This window comes from Myotis brandtii, unplaced genomic scaffold (genome assembly GCF_000412655.1).
Source record: "Myotis brandtii unplaced genomic scaffold, ASM41265v1 scaffold237, whole genome shotgun sequence".
Taxonomy (NCBI): Eukaryota; Metazoa; Chordata; class Mammalia; order Chiroptera; family Vespertilionidae; genus Myotis; species Myotis brandtii.
In genome coordinates, this window is record NW_005358943.1 from 4749595 (window position 1) to 4770947 (window position 21353).

At 44.9% G+C, this 21353-nt stretch overlaps 1 protein-coding gene across 4 annotated transcripts in view; it reads left to right on the plus strand.

The window, feature by feature from the left end:
* GRIN2B (glutamate receptor, ionotropic, N-methyl D-aspartate 2B) overlaps positions 1–21353 on the plus strand; it is a 441978-nt gene that overhangs the window by 5803 nt on the left and 414822 nt on the right. The window lies entirely within an intron of this gene.

Here is a 21353-nt window from a genome sequence, read left to right on the forward strand (position 1 = left end):
TGCCACTTCCATGCTTCTCTCTCTATCTCCTGGCCCTGTCTTCCAGGGCATCCTTTCTGTGCCCTTTAAACATGAAGATAATGACTGAGATCACTGTGGTTATTGCCCCGAAGTCCACTTGCTGTCTAAGGGGTTGACATTAGGCCCAGAGATCCTGGGAGGCCTACTGCAGAGGGGCAGGTCTAGGTGGGGAATCCGGCTGGTCTAAGATCACCTGGAATTGAAGAATGCTGCAGGTTAAGAGGACTTAAATCTGAAGCTTGGAAAGAAGGAATTCTGTCAATATTCTGCTTTTAATTTGTATTTTTTTCCATGTGCTATTATTTTTGAGCTATAAATTTCTCCTTCTGTCTACACATCTATTTATACCCACACATCTTCCAAGCAAACTGTTACTTCCACACTCTTGCAAAATGGCTATCTTGCAGAGTTCTAAAATGCTGTGCATGTGGAAGGGGTGCAGGATTCGACACGTGAGCCTTTGTGTTAAACAAAGAGATGTGCCGTTTGCATGTGTGAGTCTTGTACCCTCAGAACAGAGTTCATACTTTAATTTTTCCTCCTCTCATCATTTTTTACGATATGTGAAATGGGGTTTGGCAGTATTTGCATGCACTTGAAAAGAGAAATAGCAGGAGAAATGGAAAAGACTTAGCTAGTGACTCCTCAGCTAGTCACTCATGTAATCCAAGACAACTCCTGAGGAAATCAGAATATCCATGTGCCGAAGGGCCTTGATAGTGAGCTGGCTGCTCCTCTCCTTGGTCCACTGGCCATATATCCCCAAACTCTGAAGGCACCCAAATGCAGCACTCAGGTCGACATAAAGATCCTCAAAATAATGTAGTAGAATCATTAGCATCAATAATCTTTCTTAAAGTATTCTCGCCCACCCCCCAAAAAATCTTTTTTTTGGGTATTTTTTTATAACAATACTTAGAATTAATCTGAACTACTGAAGGGGTGTGGGGGAAGTAGCGGAAGGTCCTTGTTTCTCAGCATCACAGTAGAAGGTAGTTCTTCATTGTCCAAAAAGGATGGATGTGATCCAAATGTGCTACTCCCCTGCCCCTGGTTTTATTCCTTTGAACCTTGATTGCTTAACCATTAATCTGTAACCATGGTGTCATCAGAGTGCGAGGGTGGGATCCCACTTTGAACCATGTTCTTGTCATGTCCACAAATAGCTGAGGTTATCTGATGTGTGCTCACCTTAGAGACACCTGGGCTGGTTCTGCATCTGTTTCTACTCCTTCAAGTGGGAGGATGAACTCTAAAAATTACTTCAAAATAGAGTAGAGGTATGGGTGAGAAACGCAGCTCCAGGTGTGCTGATCTCATAGGTGCAGGTGGGCAAGGCAAGGTGGGTATCAAAGGACACATGCCCTCTTCTGCATTCTTGGTGCCAACGACAGTGCTCTGCACTGAGTAGGTCTTTTGTCACGTTAGTTGGTGATGAGGTTGACAGAAGTCCTTTCGACAGGGTCTCAGCCACATTTGCCTTGGTTGTTAATGAGATGAAGCCAGGTTCTGGGGAAGCATTAGTCAGCCCCAAGACTAGGCAAAGGACAAGAGGTGAAAAGGAGAGGGTGCTGAGGAAGAGGAGGACCAAGAGATGAGAAAGCTACAAAGAGAAAAGAATGGAATTCCTACTGGAAAGGGCTTCTGAGGATCCTAGGAGGAATCCCCACAGGTGGTCTGTATCTTTTCCACACCCAAAGCCATTTTGGGGACCCTGGAGAGGAGGAAGGTGTTCCTGTCCTCCCGAGCAGATTTTGTGTGCTCAGTGGTGTTCTGGGCTGTCTCGGGACCATTCTTCTGTCTTTTTTCCTCATAGCACAAAGAGCTGATGGGTTCTATTTTGTCTTCTCTCCTTCACACGCCCCCTCCCCTACAGTGTGGGTTACAAGGGGAAGAGATGTGGTTGCTGGTGGGAGGGATAGAGAGAACATTTAATATTAATTGAGGAACTTTCAAGATGTACAATTAAGAAAAAAATTAATGGGAAATAAAGATTTCCCAGGAAAGCACGGTTGAGGAGGTTAGATTGGTGATTTCAAGGAAATCAGAACAGCATGGTTGTCTTCTATCTCCGTGTTTCAGGTGTAGCGAAGCAGGATGGACCGGTGAACACAGAACAGTATGGCCTCTGAGAGGTAGATGTTAGCATGCAAAGAGAGGGCAGGATGTGTACCCCTGGATTGTGTAATTTCTTCTCTCCTTTGGTTCCATCCCTAGGAAGCCAGCCTGTCTGAAAAGTCTTGCTTTGCTACTATATGTGTGTAATTTATGACAGAGGTGAATGTAGGCAAGAAGAATAATAAGGAAACAAAATGACAGAAGAGGAAAAGGAGGAAAAAATTGTCTCTAGTCACTACTTTGCACACCCAGTGCCTTTCTATTTAGGCTGAGTGAGAAGAGCGACTTCCTCTGGTGAAGGGAGGAACAGCAGGCACCTTGATTTTGTATTCTTGCTTCACCTCCAGAAAGATGGCTTTAGACTGACCATCTTCCTTGACCTTCATGTACACGCACCCAGCCTTGTGTGTGGAGAGACAGTGGGCACCTGGGAGGTGGAAACATGGACTGGAATTGGTTGGTGGGATGAGTGGCTCTTGATAGGGAGAAAGGACCCAGCTGATCCAGCCCTTGGCCACATCACCGTTAACTTGGAAAACATTCTCCCATCTCCTCCATGGATATGATGAATTCAGGATTTCCCACTTCACCCCCTATTTTCTTGTTTAAAAACATAAAAATGAAGGTGACATGTCCACTACTACTAACAGGTTAAAGCAAAAATTTCATTAATATTTATGGACTATGAAATACAGAAGGAGTCAGGAGAAAGGAACCATAGCAAACAAATCTGCCTATAGAAGCCAGGGACCAGGAGGGAGCCAGGGTGAAACGTGATCTAAAGGTTGGAAAACTATTGTTCTGAATGATAGTCTTCTCTCCTTAACAGTGAAGCCCGGGGCTGACAGAACACCTCACCTCCTGTAACTTGCTGGTGTCAGGAGTGAACAAGCTCCTTTTCCTCACTACTACCCTACACCATCCTAAGCATTCTAGAAATTTCGTCCTTTCCGTCAACTACATTTCCAGTCTCTGGCACTGTGCATACAATCGGATCTCTGTAGATAAGTATAGATCAAAAGAGTTACTGGTCTAATGAATTGTTTGCATTTATTAAAGAGCATCTCCTCTTTGCAACCACAAGAAGTCTCCAGGGAGAGTAGATTAGCGGTTGAATTGATATTGTCTTTTGGAGGGACGCAGAGCATAGAAGGACCGATGAGGGAGCAGGCACCACTCAAAGGAGGCAGGTTTCTGAGCTTTACCTGTGGCTGTCCATGGTATGTCTGCGGCCATTACATAAGATTCATTAGGTGGATGTGTTCTTGGGGTCCTGTGAACCCAAGAGAGGTGTGTTCAGGAACCTTTGGTTGGTTCCTTGTTACTCTCCAACTACCTTATTTCCGTCTTTTCACTTTCTAGTACTTTCAGCTGAAGTTGTCAGAGAAGGGACCTAGACAGAGCATATGCTGATCCCTTGTTGAAATCCTCCCTGACTGCCCCAAGCAGAATAATTGCTCTGCCTTCTGTGCACCGCCAGCACCTGTTTGCAGTTAATAGTACACATTATCCTAATTTTGTTAACATGCCCTGTTTCTTTAAGAAGTTTGTGAGCCCCTCAAGGGCAGGTATGGATGTGTTATCAGTTGGAATCATTGCACAGTGACTGGCACATAAAAGATAGTTAAAATATTAAACAAATGGATAAATATTAAATTAGTAGATGATGCTATTTGTTGTTTGTTCTCATCGGTACAGGAACAGTTTGAAGTTATGATGCTAGATGAGATCAACAATATCAGAGCTCTGTGACCCGTTAGAAGGCGTGTACTCTGACCTTCTCATTTAATAGATGAAGAAGTCGAGATTCAGGGACATCGAGTTTTCTGCTTATGGTTGTGTAGCTGCTTAGTGTCAGCACTATGTGCACCACATAATTGACTACAGTGACGTGTGGAGGTTCTCCATGGATTTCAAATACCTGCATTAGCACTTCTCAAATTTGATTGTCTATAGGAGTCACCTGGGGACCTTGTTAAACTGTACATTCTGATTCAGGTGGTCTGACGTGGTACCCAAGATTCTGCATTTCTGGCAATCTCCCAGGTGGCTGGACCATGCATCACAGGCCTATATCATTCCTGCACCTAATTCCATATCATGCTTAACATTGGCAGTTCCACATATATATTCTACTTTTGGGACTTCCAGCATTTTCTGCTTTATTCTTAAAGGTAAAAAGAGAAAAATCAGAAAGGAACCTATGTATTTACGTTCACCCATCTCCTCTCTACGATCACTCCCCTACCATGTCCATCTTTTGCCTCTTTCCCTTCCATCCTCTCCTCATTCTTATTCTGGCCCTTCTCATAACTGATGATTTCCTCCTGCTTCTGGGCTTATCTATTTATTGTCTCTTAGTTTCTTTTCTTTTACATTATCTCTTTTTTAAACTTTATTTTATGCCTTTTTTCTGTTCAATTATTTAACAAACGTTTATTAAGAACCAATATTTGTCAAAGACTGTGTTATGAAAAAAAATTAGCTCTGTACTTGGCGGCAGCTCATGATTTAATGAGGGAGGTGTGGAAACCGGGGAGAATGAGGTGGGCTTCATGGAGGGGTTGACAGTTAAACTGTATCTTAAGAATAAATGTGAATTTTGCAGAAAGAGAGAATGGTCATTTCAGGAGGACAGAGAGCAGGGGGAGAGGTGTGCTGGTCTCCCTTGCTTCCTTTAACTTGGGGAGAAGAGTGACATGGGAAAGCACAGGTTCCTTTAATAGGAATTTCAGATTCCAGATGCTGAGGCAGAGAATAAAGTCAGGGTCTTCTTAAAAGGAGAGGGAAGAGGCTCTGATTTCTGCCTTAGCTTTAGTGATGCTACCCTTAATGACTCCTTGCCCTGTTTATTAGGCTTGCCTCTAGAATGAACAAATGACACAGTTTTCATTTTAGACCACTGGATTGCTGCTGACTTTGTTGATGGGCATTAGAAAGAAAGGGACAGCTGCTACTGGGTATGTAGCCAAGGAGAGAGCTGGATCCTAGCCCAAGCCAAGCTACTCAGAATGAAGGACCAGCTTAGCCCCATGTGTTTCTAGAGTGGCGAGCCACTCAGACCCTCGCTACTTTTTTTTTAATGGCAAGGGGAGTAACAGAAGAAGAGGGGCTCAATTATTCCCAGGGAATTCACAGAATCCTTCCTGGTAGCCTTTTTTTTTTTTTAGATGGCCTGATGTTTCAGAAGTATTCTTCATGGGGATGCCCAAGTGTAGAGATGATGAAAAGAAAGCGTAACCACTACTTGATTAAATAGTAGCCTTGGTGCCTAAGGGAAGAAGGGTTTGAAATCCACGTTCCTTTAAATGTTATTTGTATCATTTTCTGCTCTCCATCCTTCCCCTTTTCCCCTATACTTTTACCATTTCTCTGCACACTGTGGTTTATATTCATTTTATTAGCAAAAGGAACCTAAGTTTGGCCTGAAGACTTTTTAAAGATCCACACATATGAAGAGAGTATCTTGGGTATTAAGGTATGTGGATTAGCAAACGCCACCGCTGGCGGACTTGAAGGACATTTATTCCAAGGTGATGTTAGGGGCAGGGTGGCGGAGGCATAGGGACAAGGCTGTGCCTAGAGGTTGAGCAGAAGGGAGAGAAGGAGGAGCAAAGCCAGACCTGAGGGAGTGGCAGACCAGGAAAGAGAGAGGCTACAGGCTTTGACCCTGCTTGGAACCCATTTTTGTAAGCAGTAGACAGCTTCCTAAATGAGGACAATTTAAGGTTTAGACCTGTTAACTCACCTGATTCCTAAAAGCCAAACTGTGCTCTCCACGTGCCATCCTCCACGACTTTGCTTGTTGCCTCACTCAGAGCACACATTTCCTTCTTCAGAAAGAAATTCGGGTTTAAATTTCTCATTAATCTTTATTTAAGATTGTATAAAGCCCCTCTCAGGGCTTCAACTGGTTAGAATTTAGGAAATCGCATCTTATTATTATTTTTGGGAGAGAGTTTGGACCTAAAAACAGTGGCTGGATGAAAGCACCACCTTGTTAAAGGAGGGGAGGAGAGTCTGAGAAGAAACCTGAAGCTTAGGTAATGCCACAGTCCTTTCCCCAAAGCTAATTGTACTCTGAAAATGCTGAGAGGTTCTGAAGCAAAGCTCCCACCTTCTGGGGGTCTTAGATTGGTCACTCAGCTACCATGGTAACTTGTGTCTTTGGGTTATAGATCAGTGTATTCTGTGCGCATCCAAATACACAACACATGCACCCCACACACTATGGATGTGTGTGGATGTGGATGTTTGTGCAGTGACTTACCTACCAAGTACAGTAGCCAGAAGTAATCTTAAATGCATTAAATGTGTTTGTACAATTTAAGTACAGTAATACATGTGGTGTGTGTGTGGGGCGGGGGGAGAGAGAGAGAGAGAGAGAGAGAGAGAGAGAGAGAGAGAGGATAATAAGAATATCAATGCTGACAGGCACCTTGAAGATTATTCTCTTTCACAAACATCATTTGGAAGCTGCGAAAACAGTTCTGAGCTTAGCCACATGGTCTAAATCTACATACATGTGTCAGAGCCACGTCCACTGAATCTCCCAGCCACAGCCCTGCCCCACGAGTGCCCATGGAATGCATGTCCCTGACGTCAGCCAGGATGGGTGTGTGCTTCTCCATATGTCTTCAGAGCCCAGGCTACTCCCTTGACATGTAATGTGTCTTTAACAATGTTCAGTTTTCCAGGGTAGCCAGGAGCTGCCTCGCTGATAATGGAGGAGGTGGTGGTCTGGTCTTGGCAGTCAGAAGCTTCTTTGTTTTTGCTTGTGTTATTTTACTTTGTGACCATGTGCATGCATGGATGGTGGGCCTTGATTTTCTCATTTCTGAGATAGTTAGGCAGGTGAAAGCAGTGCTCCTTCCCCAAGTTCAGTGACAAAAATCACCTGCAGAACTTCAGCAAAAATACACCCCCCGCTAAATGACAGCAGCAACAACTAAAACAACGATGTCTTTGCCCAGGCTGTACCCCAAACAGTTAAATTAAAACCTCTCGGGGACGGATCCAGGCAGTGGTCATTTAGAAATTCCCCGGGGGATTCTAATGTGCGGCCATATTCGAGAACTGCTGGGCAAGATGATTGACAAGGCACCTATTAGCCCTAAACATCATGCAGTCCTAGTATTTGAACATGTAGAGCAAGACCCTCTCACTGTTAAACTGTTACATGACTAACAGTGGGTCCCTGAGTGGGAGGTCAGAAGGAATTGGAATATGAGGGGATTCAGTGGATGGAGTGCACACAAGGTTGGAACCGGTGTTGAATGAAGAGCAGAGCTGAGTTTGCCCTGTTCCTGAGCTCCATCAACACTCACATAGGCCTGGTGTTGAAGGTTAGGAAAATTAGGGACTCCTTTCCTTGACAGCCTGGAGACAGGTGTGGCTATGAAACAGGGCGAGTAGGCCTCGGTTCTGCAAACATCCTCTGTTCTACTTAGTCTTTCCTGAGGGCACCCATTTCTTGTTTTGGAGAGGAAGCCTCATTTCACCCCTTTGTAATACTGAAAATGTAGGAAGACTATTAATAAATGGGGCTGGTAAGCAGACCCTGATTGACTGGTGAGGGGTGTGGATGGTGCAATTATCTTAGTGCTGGTAGGGATTCACTAACCATGTTACCCTCCCTCTCAGTGCCTGAAGTGGAATATTAAAGGCTCGAAGAGGAGGAAGAGGGTAGGAGGCATTAAGCTTCGTTCTTTTCTGACTGTAACTTTAATCACTGATTATTAGGCCGGCCGGGTTAGTCGTTTTCTCATATCCTTCCTTTTTGGCTCCCTCCCTTCCCCATTTTTTTAAATAAACGTGAACCCAAATGTACAGAGGTGAGAAAAAAAATCAGAGTTATGGATCTGTGTTCTTTTAAGAAGACAAATCGTAAGAAAGTAAAAATACTAGCTCTTTTTTGTACATCTGCTAATAGCAGTTGGAAAAAGGAAAGAAAGGTTATGAGTGTGGTTTGGGCTCTCACTGGTGTTTGGTAGGATATGCAGAGGTGTGAGGCACTAAATATTTAGGAGAAACCTAGGAAGTGTATTCATTGATTTGAGTTTCCAAATATCTCTTAGTTGGCCCCAGAGGAGGAAGAATTGCATAAGAAATCCTACCCTGACCAAATATCGGCACTCAGATTTAGAAGGTTTCCTTGGGTGGGAGAACGTTGACCCCGTGGTTTTTTGAAGAAAAAATACTGGATGTGTTTCCTTAGAGACTGCATATATAAGAGAAGTAATTTGTTTGTTGATTAACTTGTCATTTTTCCATGTGAACAAAATTCATCGTTATGTCACTTTATGTCCTCAGTGCTTAGCAGAACGCTCTCTGCATATGGGCAGTGCTCGGAAAATGCTGGTTGTTGATAAAGATGATAATGGAAATGAATGTGCATATAGGATAAACTGGACATATTTATGCCTTTTATATTTTCACTTCCTTGCCATCTAAATACCTCTTTTTTGTTAACCCTCACTGAGGATTTTTTCCATTGATTTTTAGAGAGAGTGAAAGGGAGGGCGAGAGACACACAGAGAGAAACCTCTGTGTGAAAGCGACACAATGATTGGCTACCTCCTGCACAACTGAGTTATGTGTCTATTGACCGGAATTGAACCTGGAACCCTTCAGTCCACGGTCCAATGCTCTAACCACTGAGCGACTGGCCAGGGCTAAACACCTACTGATGCTTTGGATGAATTTTACTAGAGTTGAAGCGGTGAGAGTATCTTTAGTGCTAGCTATAGGCTGGCAGAATTAAAATATACCCATTTCTTAGTGTCTCACTTCTTTGAGCTTCATTTTACATTGTGTTCAATAAGGGTATTTCTTCAAAAGCTCTCATTCATTACTAATTGTGTTTTTCTCATTCCCTTCAAATTCCTTGTAAATACTGGTCATTCCTCAAGGTCCATTTATCTCAAAGACTGTCTCACCCACAAAGTCTTGCTTGATCTTCTCAAGCAGAAATAAGCCCCCTCAAGTTATTCGTCCATATACTGTTTTCACTTTACCTTTGTTTGTAGCACTTCCCTGATGCTGGCTTTTGGGATAGATTCTTTAAGGGCTTTTATCTTGTATTCTCCAATCACCTTCACTGGGCTGGGCTTTCTGAAATAAATAGGATAATGATTACTCACCTTCTCAACCTCTCCTTTTTATTGTGTACCTATTTATAATGATGCTTTGATTTCAACATAAAACTCAAGGTTGACTCTAAATGTATGAATGGTCACCATAGCAGGGAATTGATAGATTTATTGATAAATCTGCATTTATACAACTGAGACAGGAGTTAGGGAAGGGAGTGAGAAAGTCCTGCAATTATGTAGCCAGAATTTGTAGATCGCTTTAGAAATGAATTGTGGCATAAAAATACTAAGAATTATTGTTGCCAATCCAAATATAATAGTTATCAAAAAGGAATTGCTTTGCTTTTGCTTATTGAAATTGGACCTTGAAGTGGCAATAGATATTTATGGTATGCCCATTGTATTTTGGGTTATGTTAACATATGCTATCTCATTTAATCTTTACCACAAGGCTGGCGTTATTATTTTGTTTCTCAGATGAACAGAGTAAGAATTAGAGAGCTCAAGGTCACACTGCTGTAAGCAGTGAGCCAGGATTTCAACTCATGTCCTCTGATTCTAACCCCTGACTCTTTAAATTATACAGAGCCGCCTCCATGTAAAGGACGATAAGGGTTTCTGTGTTATGTAGAGGAACCCATAAACAGCATGTACTCTGAAACTTCAGCGAAAGCGACTTTCCTCCAGATTCCTTTTCTTTGGGCTTTGCTCTTGGCAAAAGATAAACTTCTTTTCAAGTGGAAAAAATGCATGCCTACAAAATAGCAAATTTGGTGACCTTAATTTAATTCAGTGAGACAAAAGGTGAGAAATTCATGGCACTGGCAATCAGCATCTCTTCCATTTCACATGATGGTTAAGGTGTGGGCATCCTCTTTTTTAGCCTATTCCCACCATTCTGTAAATAGACTTCCTCTCCAAACTGAAGACTCCCCTTCCTTTAGGAGGAGACAGTCCTCTTCTCTACTCATCTAATCTTGGCCATTTTGAAGATTATTCATTTTCTTGTACCTCTTTCTTTCTCAAACCCATTTGTAAACTACTACTTTGAGTGAAGACTAATGGTTGGAGTAAGAGAATGGTAGTCAGGAATACTGCTTTGGTGTTGGGTTTTATCACTAACAGGAATCATTGTTATTGCTCTAGGTCAGTGATGGCAAACCTTTTGAGCTCGGCGTGTCAGCATTTTGAAAAACCCTAACTTAACTCTGGTGCCGTATCACATATAGAAATTTTTTGATATTTGCAACCATAGTAAAACAAAGACTTATATTTTTGATATTTATTTTATATATTTAAATGCCATTTAACAAAGAAAAATCAACCAAAAAAATGAGTTCGCGTGTCACCTCTGACACACGTGTCATAGGTTCGCCATCACTGCTCTAGGTTATACTCGCCTCATTCCAAGAAAAATATGAAGGAGCTAATTTCTTAAAAAATCTTTATCCTTGAAAGTATTACATAGGTCCTTCTTTTCCCCCCATTAACCTCTTCCAGCCTTCTTCCCCCCCCCACTCCCCCCAGGCCCTTACCACCTCATTGTCTGTGTCCTCCTGTTACGCATATATGCATACAAGTTCATTGGTTGATCTCTTCCCACCCTCCCTTCCCTTGAGGGAGCTAGTTTTGTTTCAAATATCTGCATCAACTATTGTCTCATAAAATAAACATCTAATACAATGGTCAAATTTCTGTTTTCAGTTTTCTAAGAAAAGAGACTATCTCTTGGTGTCCCATAGAGTTCAGGTGCCTTAGCTTTTTCCCATGTGCATATTTTAAAACTACTTTTCAGTAATTTGAAGCAAAGAGAAAGGAGCTGGCCAAGGTGCCAGGAAACCAGGTCCAATCTCAGTGCTGCCTCTGCTCTGTGTGATCCAGGCAAGGTCCGCAACCTTGTGGAACTTACTGCCTCATGTGTACAATCAGGTATTTAGCAGAGACAATTGTGTTGTGGAACAAATGAGGAAACTTAAAGAGTCCCTCCCGAAATGTATGTTTAATATACACACAGACAGCATTATTATTAATAACTCCATCCTGCTCAAAATAACAGGTTTCCAATGGCTGTCAATGCAGGACATCTACTCCCAGTGGGCAAGAGAATCCATATATATATATATATGCCTAAGAGATTGTTACGACCAAATGACTGGAACAACCAGGACTACTGGTTGACCAGTCGCTATGATGTGCACTGACCACCAGGGGGCAGACGCTCAATGCAGGAGCTGCCCCCTGGTGGTCAGTGAGCTCCCACAGCCAACCTCCTGCAGCCAGCCAACCTCCCGCAGCCCCTTCCCCAGGCTGGCTGGCCCCAATTGCCCCAATTGGAACCTCTTGCGGCCCCTCCCCCAGGCTGGTCAACCTCCTGTGGCCCCTTCCTCATGCCCCGATCAGCCCTGATTGCCAGCTAGGCTGAGGGACCCCACCCGTGCACAACTTCGTGCACCAGGCCTCTAGTAGAAAATAATTGAAGGGATGACGGGCAGCAAAGTCACCAGGGTTCAGGACGCAGAGCAGCATCCAGGCACTGTGACCTGTGATTTTTAATCTGTGGTCTGTGTCTCCTTCTCAGGTTCTCTTGTGCAGTATTTATCTAGTTTTCCAGGAGAAAGGAGAGCAAGACTAATATTTCTAGCTTGATGTATAGAACTATTTTTTCCAGGCTTATCTCATATCTTTACATGATCCAAGAAGAATAGAGATGGAGATGGCATGGCTACCAAACCAAGGAAAGAATAATGTGAAAGGCTGTTTTGCACCCCAGGCCTTTGCTCTGTCTGCAGGGCCTTCCTCACCTTACTTCTCCTGCTTCATTCCTATGCTGCCTTCAAGATTCAGCTCAGGGATCCTCTGCTCCAGGTCCTCCTGGTCCCACCAGGCTGGAGACACTGCCCTCTTCCTGCTCCCATAGCCCTGGTTTGAAATGACTCTTGTTGTATCTCTGTGCTGCCCACTCCATGATGTGAAAGTTTCAAGGGCAGAAACAGCTTCTGCCCTGGGCTCTGTGTATGCCTAACAGAGTGCTGGCACATGGTGGACATGTAATAAACAGCTGCTGACATGGTCTGTGCACCTGCCGGCCCTGTGGTCAGGGATTTACGTGCATTAATGAATCAAACATCCCAATCACCCTCGAAGGTGTGTAACATTATCACCTATTTTATGGATGAGGATACTGAGGCAATAATAATTATGATGTAATAATAATTACTTCATTTCTGGAGTACTGTATAATTTACCAAGGGCTATCTCGTGTGTTTTCTTCCCAACATGTATTCTAATTACCTAAGGCCCCACTAGGGGGAATTTGGGGCAGAAACTATTATCCCTTTTTTACAGATGAAGAAATTGAGGTACAGATAACTCGAATGATTGCCAAAAATTATATAGTCAAGAAGAAGAAAGAGATGGAACTCAATTATAGCTTTTCTGAATCTCAAGTCCAGACTCTTTTTTCTTTGCCTCTGCTTTGAGAGAGCTTAGAAGAGCAGTTTATATTGCTGGAGAAAGCTTAGAGGAAGCCTTAATTGATAAAGAATTTACTCCAAAAATGTGTTTGGTGGGCAGGTAAGCATATTTAGAAATAGTAAAGGTTGTGAAACCTGAAAAGGCAAGGTCAACATATTATGCAAAAGATATAAAGGTTTTGGGCAATAGGATTATTATTATTTTACTTCTACCTATTTCTTTTTACATTCCTACATTTTCACAATAAATTGCCTTCTTTTCATATTCAGAAAAGGCGAAGTAAGAAATAAAAAAAGAACTTTAATTATGTCAGGAATTAGATAAAGGTGAAAGGGTTAAAGTTATCTCCATAAGGAGCTCAAGGTGTCTCCTTACTTTCTTAGAAATATAACCGATTACTAACATACAGTTACATGTGTGTGTGTGGGTACATGTACCTATGTATCTATGTGTGTGTATAATCTGCTTCTAGCATAGGTTAGGGAACACAAAACCAAGTTAACATTGGAGAGGTTTTTGAAACATTCATTAGGAAGAGTAGAATACATAACCTCAGTCTTAATGACAGATTCTAAAATGCCTTCAACATGGAAGTGGGTGCTGCCGGGCCAAAGGCTGCCATTTGAGGGAATCACAGAGGACTGGAAAGAAATCCGAGGGCCAGCTAATAACCTTTTCTAAAAAGAGATGATGGCTGGAAATTACAAACTCATAAGCGTAAGTGTTAAGTTGGAAAAAAATATTGAGCCTAATAGTCAGTTACCGACCCCTTGAAGAGACCAGGGCACAGAAACTGTCAAAATGGCTTTTAGGAGAACAAACCCTATTAGATCTGTGGTTTTGGGAGGAGGACAGGCTTGGCAGGCTGTAGAAAACCAATATATGTAATTAAGAAAAAAGTGATGTAAGTTTTAGATCTGACTTCTTCTGAGATTCTACCTTTTAAAAGGGAAAATGGGTGGGTTAAATAGCAGGTGCTCAAAACAGAATGGTGGGCCGTGGCTGCCCGCAAGGATGATGACATTGAAGTGTGATTGATTCTTGGGGGTGGGTGGGCTGGGTGGAAGGGACTTGAACTCAGCCTCCACTAACATTCCCCACAAGGTAGGCACAGTGAGGGACTATGTCTGCCTCTCATTGAAGGGGAGAAGGGCTGGCTACTGGCTGAAGGGTGAGGAGCTGTTCTGCCAGAGTTGGCTTTGCAGATGTGGGGCAGGAGAACAGCCCAGTTTGCAGCACCCGAAGGCCATGCTGCCACCCCTCCCACCCCCAGTCCCTTCCTAAAATGTGTGCTCACATTTATGCAAATTCCCCAAATCCCACCCAAAGCATTACAAGGCTTAGGATCTCTGAAGCCCATCCATGGATGTCAGGTTAAGACCCCTTACACTAGACCATGTGTCTAGGGCACACCCTGGCCATCTTCCTCCCATTATTTGTCTCTGAAAGGTGGGGGCCACGGGGAGGAATTTTCCTTGGTGTCCAAACTCCTTCGTTCTTCCAGCATTAGCCAGCCCTCTGGTTTCACTTACAGAATGTGTATGAAGGCTTGCTACCAACCGCAGGGCTCTGGGACCTCTTTGCTGTGGAATCAGGCATAATGTTTGTCCTCCAAGAGCCAACCGACCAGGAGCTGAAACGTGGGCATAAAAGGCTGAAGAAGGAGGCAGACTGGGAGTGATCTTAAGGTGGTCTATACCCAGTGCTGGAGGCACACTGGCCATCTGGCCTGGATGTGAGCTGGAGCCAGCCAGCTCAGCTGCTCAGAGCAGGGAGATTCAAGTGCTTTAAAGGGGTGGATGTAATTCAGATGAAACTGGCATAAGAGAACATTCCTTTTGTTACTTTCTCTACAATGCCCATTCTCTCCCAATCTACCCCAGCTGACTCCTTGACTCTTGACTAAGGCCCTGAGAACAAATTCTAGCTGAGTTGAATTTTCCTATGGGACCCCAGAGAGAGAATTTCTTAGATTTCCATTAGGATCCCCCTCCTCTTCCCAAAGAGTGGGCAGTGGTGGAGAGGATCTTTTTGGGTCCCCTCCTTACCTTTCTCACAATGGGAGCTTGGTGTCTACTTTCTGCTGGGTGTCAGGCCAAGCCTTCCCAGGGTGACCAGGTCCCAGCTTCCTTGGATTTCTAGGCTGGAACTGCTATGGCTTTTAAGCCAAAGCAAATCTAGATTTTGAATGGCGTCAGTCTGGAAATACAGACGGAAGCCCAGTGCCACCACCCACAGGAGCAGCCAAGTCTTGGATGTCAAAGAGACTTGAGTTCAGAATCCCAAGTTTGCTGCTTGCCACCAATAACCTTGGGTAAGGCATCTTATGCTTTGGCCCTCAGCTTTCCTCTTCTGGAAAATGCATGTTGTGTGAAAGTCAGATGAGGTAAAGTATATAAAGTGCCTGGAACGTAGCTCCCTTACCTCTCCCGTCCACATCCTGTGAGCAATGCTGGTGAGTTCTCGGAAGGTCAGGAGAAAGAAAAAGTGATGGTCCCTGCTGGCTGTCTCCATCTTCTGTTGCTTCCGGATAAATGCCCACCCCACCCTATTCCTCAGCAATCCGTCACCATGGCTGTAGTGTGAAGGGGAGAAGAAATACAGGAGCTGCGTATGTTTGCATCTGCCTATGATGGAGACAAAGTGAAGGGTATGAAGCCCAGTGGCCCAGGGTGACCTCGGAGGATGGGGAGTGTTTTGAAATAAGTCCCCAAATGACGTATGTCTAGGGGGCTAAGAGCCTTGTGTTATTAGAGACAAGGGCAGTAGCAAAGAAAAGGGAGAGAGCGAGAAAGAGAAATTGATGAAGACAGTCAAGTGCCTTACCCAGGACTCAGCTTGTCAGGTTCTTTGGCTTTCCTCCACTTTGTATGGTGGAGGAAAATAGCTGGGAGGGGGAGAAAAAGGCAGCAGGAGGGTGGAAAGGAGAGGGTAGCGGGAGAGTGGGCTGTCAGGAGGTTTCCACCTCCGGGACAATGGGGAGCGGATAGTGCTAGCAGAGAGCCTGTCTAATGTGGTCCAGGGAGGGGCTGGCCCATCCATCTTCCCCACCTGCCTGACACAGAGTCATCAGTAGTTCTGACACACTTCTGAGAGCCACAGTTGCTCTGCCACCCTGGGAAGTTCTGTCTGGACTCCGGGGAGTGTTTGCAACCTCTCCGTGGAAGGCAGCCTGCCCGCTCGCTGGCCAGCCCCTCCCGGCTCACATGGGTGTCACAGTTCCTGTAATAACCCTGTCCGCCGCCTGGCAGATATGTGCTGTTGGTAACTTGCTCTGTGTACATCTCTGTCTGGTTCCTGCCTCTAAATGGTGGCAAACAGACATTTTGGGAAGGAATTAAGCATTACGAGTTCACAGAATGTCAAGCATTGACATGGCAAATAGAAATTAATTTTGAATTTACCTGGATTTTATGCCATTCGTACCATGGTGCCTACCAGCAGCAATTTGGGGTTAATTTTGTAGAGAATGAATGCGGCTTGCTAAAATCCGAGTTTAAGAACTGCAGGCTGGTGGGATATGTGGTCTTTGTGGGAAGGCTTCCATTTCTGTCGAAGAAGGGATGGGCTCTACTTAGGGCACTGGGTCCTGATGTCCCTTTGCTGTGGAAATCAGGGGTGGGAACGAGGTGGGTGTGGAGGCAAGGAGAGCCTCCCTCGGCTCCCGCGGGTTCCTCGGTGCAGTTGGGCTCCAGCCCAGATGCAGCTGGAGGACGAAGCCTCTGCCAAGAAAAGCCGTGCTCCCTGCTGCTCACTGCGAGGAAGAGCCAGCTCGGCGCACGTGTGTGTGCCTGTGTGTGTTTTGTGTGTGCATAAGAGAGAGAAAGCGACAGAGAACATGAGAATGTGAATGAGACACCATGCCTTTGCAGGGTGCAGGGAACTGGAGAGAATGTTCGTGCTTCGCTGCTCGGCACCAGCAGATTTGAAATGCTGCCAGGTGGTTCTCACGTACCGCCAGGCTCCAGCGCTGCTATTCCAGACCCTCTGCCCCGCCGGCCCTCCCACACCTGCTCCTTTGTCTCATGGCGCAGAGTATGCTTCACTGCTGGCCATGCTGCTCCCAACAGCCACTCGAAGAGAGGACGGCAGCCCCCGGTTTCTTGAGACTCCTGGCCATTCTTGTGTGCCTACCAATGGACCCGTGTTTCTAGAAGACATGGTGGATTGATTAAATAAATGCTCTTAACCCTGTAATTTTAAGCACACAGCTCCTCATGCTGTGGAAATAACGGTTCTTAGATTTTTCATTGTGAGTGGATTATTCAGATTGCCCAGAGGGAAAGAACTTTCTCTAATTTTAATATAACAAGTGTTTATTTAGCTATTCAGTTAAAATAGTCAACATTTTCACCCTTTATTCCATTTTCTACGATATTTTAAAACATGCACTAAAGAAACTTTTTAATATGCTGGGATCATGAGTTCTTGTGAATTTCCATTGTACATCAACCACTTCCCAGAGAAAATACACCCTTCACTTCGTCTGCACTCACTTCCATTCAGATCACCAGCAACTTTCCTTCCCCAAATGATTATGGTGTCTTTCTCAGCCTCTCCCCTGAAGACCTGACTCACCCTCCTGGGACCTCCAGGCTTTGCTTCCTCTGCTTCCTTTAGATCACGGACCCTTGACCTGTTGACATGGAATCCCTTGTTGCGTCCCTCCCCTCCCTGCTCTGCTGCTTTATGTTTCATCACATTCTAATTTAATTTCTCCATCACTGGCCCATCAACTTATGGTCACATCTGCTTTTCTGTTCTGTCACTCCTGCTCCTAGGGCAGATGAAGAAAGTCCCAAAAGGGAGCTCAGGTGGTCTGCTTTAGCTTCCCTCCTTCCAGAACGGCATCATCGCCAAAGGACGGGGTGACTAGCCTTTGCTAAGGGTCCCCAGAATTCCATGCTTGCCCATTTTTTAGATATTGCCTCCCTGAGCCAATGCATTTTCTCCTCCGCACTTCGGCTCACAGTTGATGCTCTCATTACACTTGCCTAAGAAAATCAACACTCTCTGATGTCAATGTTCATAACCATTCTTTTTTCTATATAAACATTCATTGTTTGCTGGAAACTTCAGAGGGACCTTTGTTTCATCTTCCACAACGCTGACAGCCTTTGTTTCGGACCCAGTTATCTTTTCATGAGGCATTATGCTGTCACTCTTGAGGCCCCTCGCCTTTCCTGACATCATGAGCTCTATCTTCCCACCGCTTCTTCGCTGCTGCTTTCAGTGTGGTCCTAACCCAACCCACCCCTCTTTCTGCGGTCCCTGTTTTCTGGCTGGTACCAGCATTCTCCCAGTGCCTCAGACCTGGCATTCAGGATCTTGTACATCTTCCTGATCCTCTCTCCCAGTCCCTGGAGGATTCCATGGGATCGTATGCAAAATGACTTTTGCATATGATTCCACCTTCCCACAAAGTGTCAGTATTGCCTCCTGGTAAATATTACGGACCCCGGAGCCAGACTGCCCGAAGGTGTCAGTTCCTAGAGGGGATGTTTGAAAAACCACAGACCACTCAGAGTCTTGGTTTCCTTCTTTGTATAATGGGGATAATAATAGTACAGCTGGTTCAAAATGTTCTTCTGAGGCTTAATGAATGAATGCCGACGAAATCCTTAGAACAGTGCCTGGCACCCTGTGAGCGTCCATTCAGTGTTAGATGTTATTATTGCCAATACAGGAGTGGTTCTCAACTGGAAAATTTTGCCTCTTAGAGGACATTTGACAATGTCTGGAGGCATTTCTGACTTTCAGGACTAGGGGGAAGGGAGGTTGCTATCATGTGGTAGGTGGAGGCCAGAGATTCTGCTGAACAACCAATCGATGGTACACAAAGCAGCCCCAGGACACAGTTACCCAGCCCAACCGTCAGTGGTGTTGAGGTTGAGAAACACTGCACTACCTCTTGGCCCCAGAAACTGCCACCACTCTCTCAAGGTGTTATCTAGTGCCCATTTCTATTTCCCTCGGTTCTCAACTCTTTGGAGGGCTCTTTTTATCACATGGTTTCAGTTACGCAAGGATGTCGATGGTTCTCAAATCTACATTTCCAGCCTCCTGATTATGTCTCCAGTGGCTTCCCCCAGGCACATTCTCTTGAAATTGGAAAGTGTTAAAGGGGGGGGGGGGGAAGAACCAGTGTTTCTCTCCCTTCTCCATTCAAGTGGCCACCCTTTCCCAGCACTTCCATTGTTCCTCATGGCACACTGTCCTGGCGCTGGTTCCCTGGCTCTGACTCCAAGCCACACCTCCAGTCTCCACCAGTTGCTGCCAGTTCTCACTCCGCATTGTTCCCTTTCCTCCTCATTTCCATCTCCATGGCTGTTGCTCAGTGCAGGACTCTGGCTGGCTTCCCCGGCTCCCCTCCTCGCCTCCATCCTCCACACAGCTGCTGGAATTGTCTTCATTAAACACTGTTTTACTCTGTTCAAGAATCCACAGTGGCTCTCCATTAGCACTTATTAGCAAAAGGAAATTCCCCATGAAGCCCTTTATGGCCTGACCTCCCTGCCCCCATGGCTGAATCACTCCCTCCAGGTCTCTGGGTGCTCACCTGTCTGAGCTCCTCTTGTCCTCATCTCTACACCTTGGAGTGTTATAATTTCCTTCCCTGGAAAGCCTTCTTCTCTCCTTTTTGCCAAACTGTGTCTGTCACCTCTTTCAAAAGCTGGCTCAGTTTTGAACTCCCCCAGGAAACCTTCCTGAATACACATCAGATTCTCCTTGTCCTATTACTCAATATCTCATTTTGGTTTTAAGTACTTATTAGACCTACCCTACATGAATTTCCACCTGCTGATGTGTATAAAGAATACATAAGTATTTTAAAAGTTTTTCCAAATACATATATATTTCACTCTCCCTACCTTTTCTTTTGCTGGTATCTCTTTAAAAAGGAAAATGCTGCCCTGCCGGCGTGGCTCAGTGGTTGAGCATCGACCTATGAACAAGGAGGTCACGTGCTGGACAGATCAGTGCTGTCCAGTAGAACCCTCTGCCATGATGGACATGTTCTATATCTTTGCCCAGTCAGGGCACATGCCCAGTTTGCAGGCTCGATCCCCAGTAGGGGGTGTGCAGGAGGCAGCTGATCAATGATTCTCTCTCCTCATTGATTTTTCTATCTCTCTCTCCCCCTTCCTTCCTCTCTGAAATCAATAATAAAATATATTTAAAAAAGGAAAAAGCTAACACACAGCCCAAATAAAGTTCACTGGTTAGAGCAGGATTTCAATAGATGATGTCTCTGTAACTGTGCCCTCTTTTCCCTCCTTAAAGCCCAGGAGGAGCCCAAGGGCATAGTTTATGCCTGACCTGCTCTTCTCTATGTGGTGTTTTGGTGGTGGGTGGGAGGAGGAGGAGGTAGATCTGGTTTGCCACACACAGGTAACAAAGTGGCTCTGCTCAAGAGGCTGCAGCAGGAGCAAGGAGATGGTGTGAGAAGACTCCAGGGCCACGGCCTGGCCGCTTGCTAATGGAGATCCTTCATGGGGTTAAAGGAGAGAACTAGGAGTCTTAAAACTCTGTGCATTCTGGGTGTTTTTATTTATGAGGGTAACATCCAGGTATTGGTTAGCACTTTTCAGCAAATGGGGTGATCTTAAATCTCTGATCTCACTTGATTTATGAGGTGGATGATGATATTCCATTCTGTAGCCAAGGAAACTAAGGTCAGGAGGTAAGTTAGGGAATTTGCCCCTGCAACTCATGACTATTGAATTCAGGGATCTCCTCATTGCCCCCTGCTTCCTCCATCTGGTTCTGTAAGGTAAGGTTTTAAGGGGCACCTATCCCGTTCAATATCCTTGTTTTACAGATTGGACCTCTAAGTGATTTCCTGATGGCATTAAAGCCCATGATATGTAAAGCTGGGCCTCAAATCAACTCCCAATTAGTGTTCTTTTTCTTTATTGCCAACATTACACTTTATTCCTAATCCAAGGTGCAAATAGACCTTTTCACAATAACCTCAAGACCAGTGCTGTCCAGTAGAACCCTCTGCCATGGTGGACATGTTCTATATCTTTGCTTTCTAATGCAATAGCCACCAGCCACATGTGGTTATGAGCCTGGATAATTTAAATAGTCAGTATTGCTGGTGGTCTCCACATTGGACACCACAGCTCTAGACTCCCTGTTTGCTTATACTTGTCAGAAGGAGTAGTTTGCCTAATCTGGGTTTTCCCCTCATCTCCCGTCCCTTCTCACTGCGAGGTCACAGTAAACCTGGAGGAACCAGCTGTGGGAGCTCACTGGAGACTGGCATCATCAGAGTCTGGGGCATCTGCAAGACAGAGAAGGGAGATGAGAAAGCTGACTCTGGTCCAGGGTGGGAAGCGTTTTTGGAAGACAAACAACTAGTTCCTGGGTCTCTTCCCTCCCAGCAGCCTCATGAGAGTCCAACACTCAACCTGTGGGATTTCAGCCTCTTCCCACAGGAGACAGACTGAGGAAGAGGCCAAACTGCTTCTCAGGTTGGCATGGACGGGGCTCTGACGTGGCGTCTTCTCCATGTGGTCCAGGGGGAGGTTGTTAAGGAAATGTGAGTGAGTTCATTTGGTGCTTCTGTCTTTGATTTCCACTGAGAAACATCTCAGAAGTGCGGTGTGGTCAAAGCATCTCTTTACAGTTCTCTCTCCG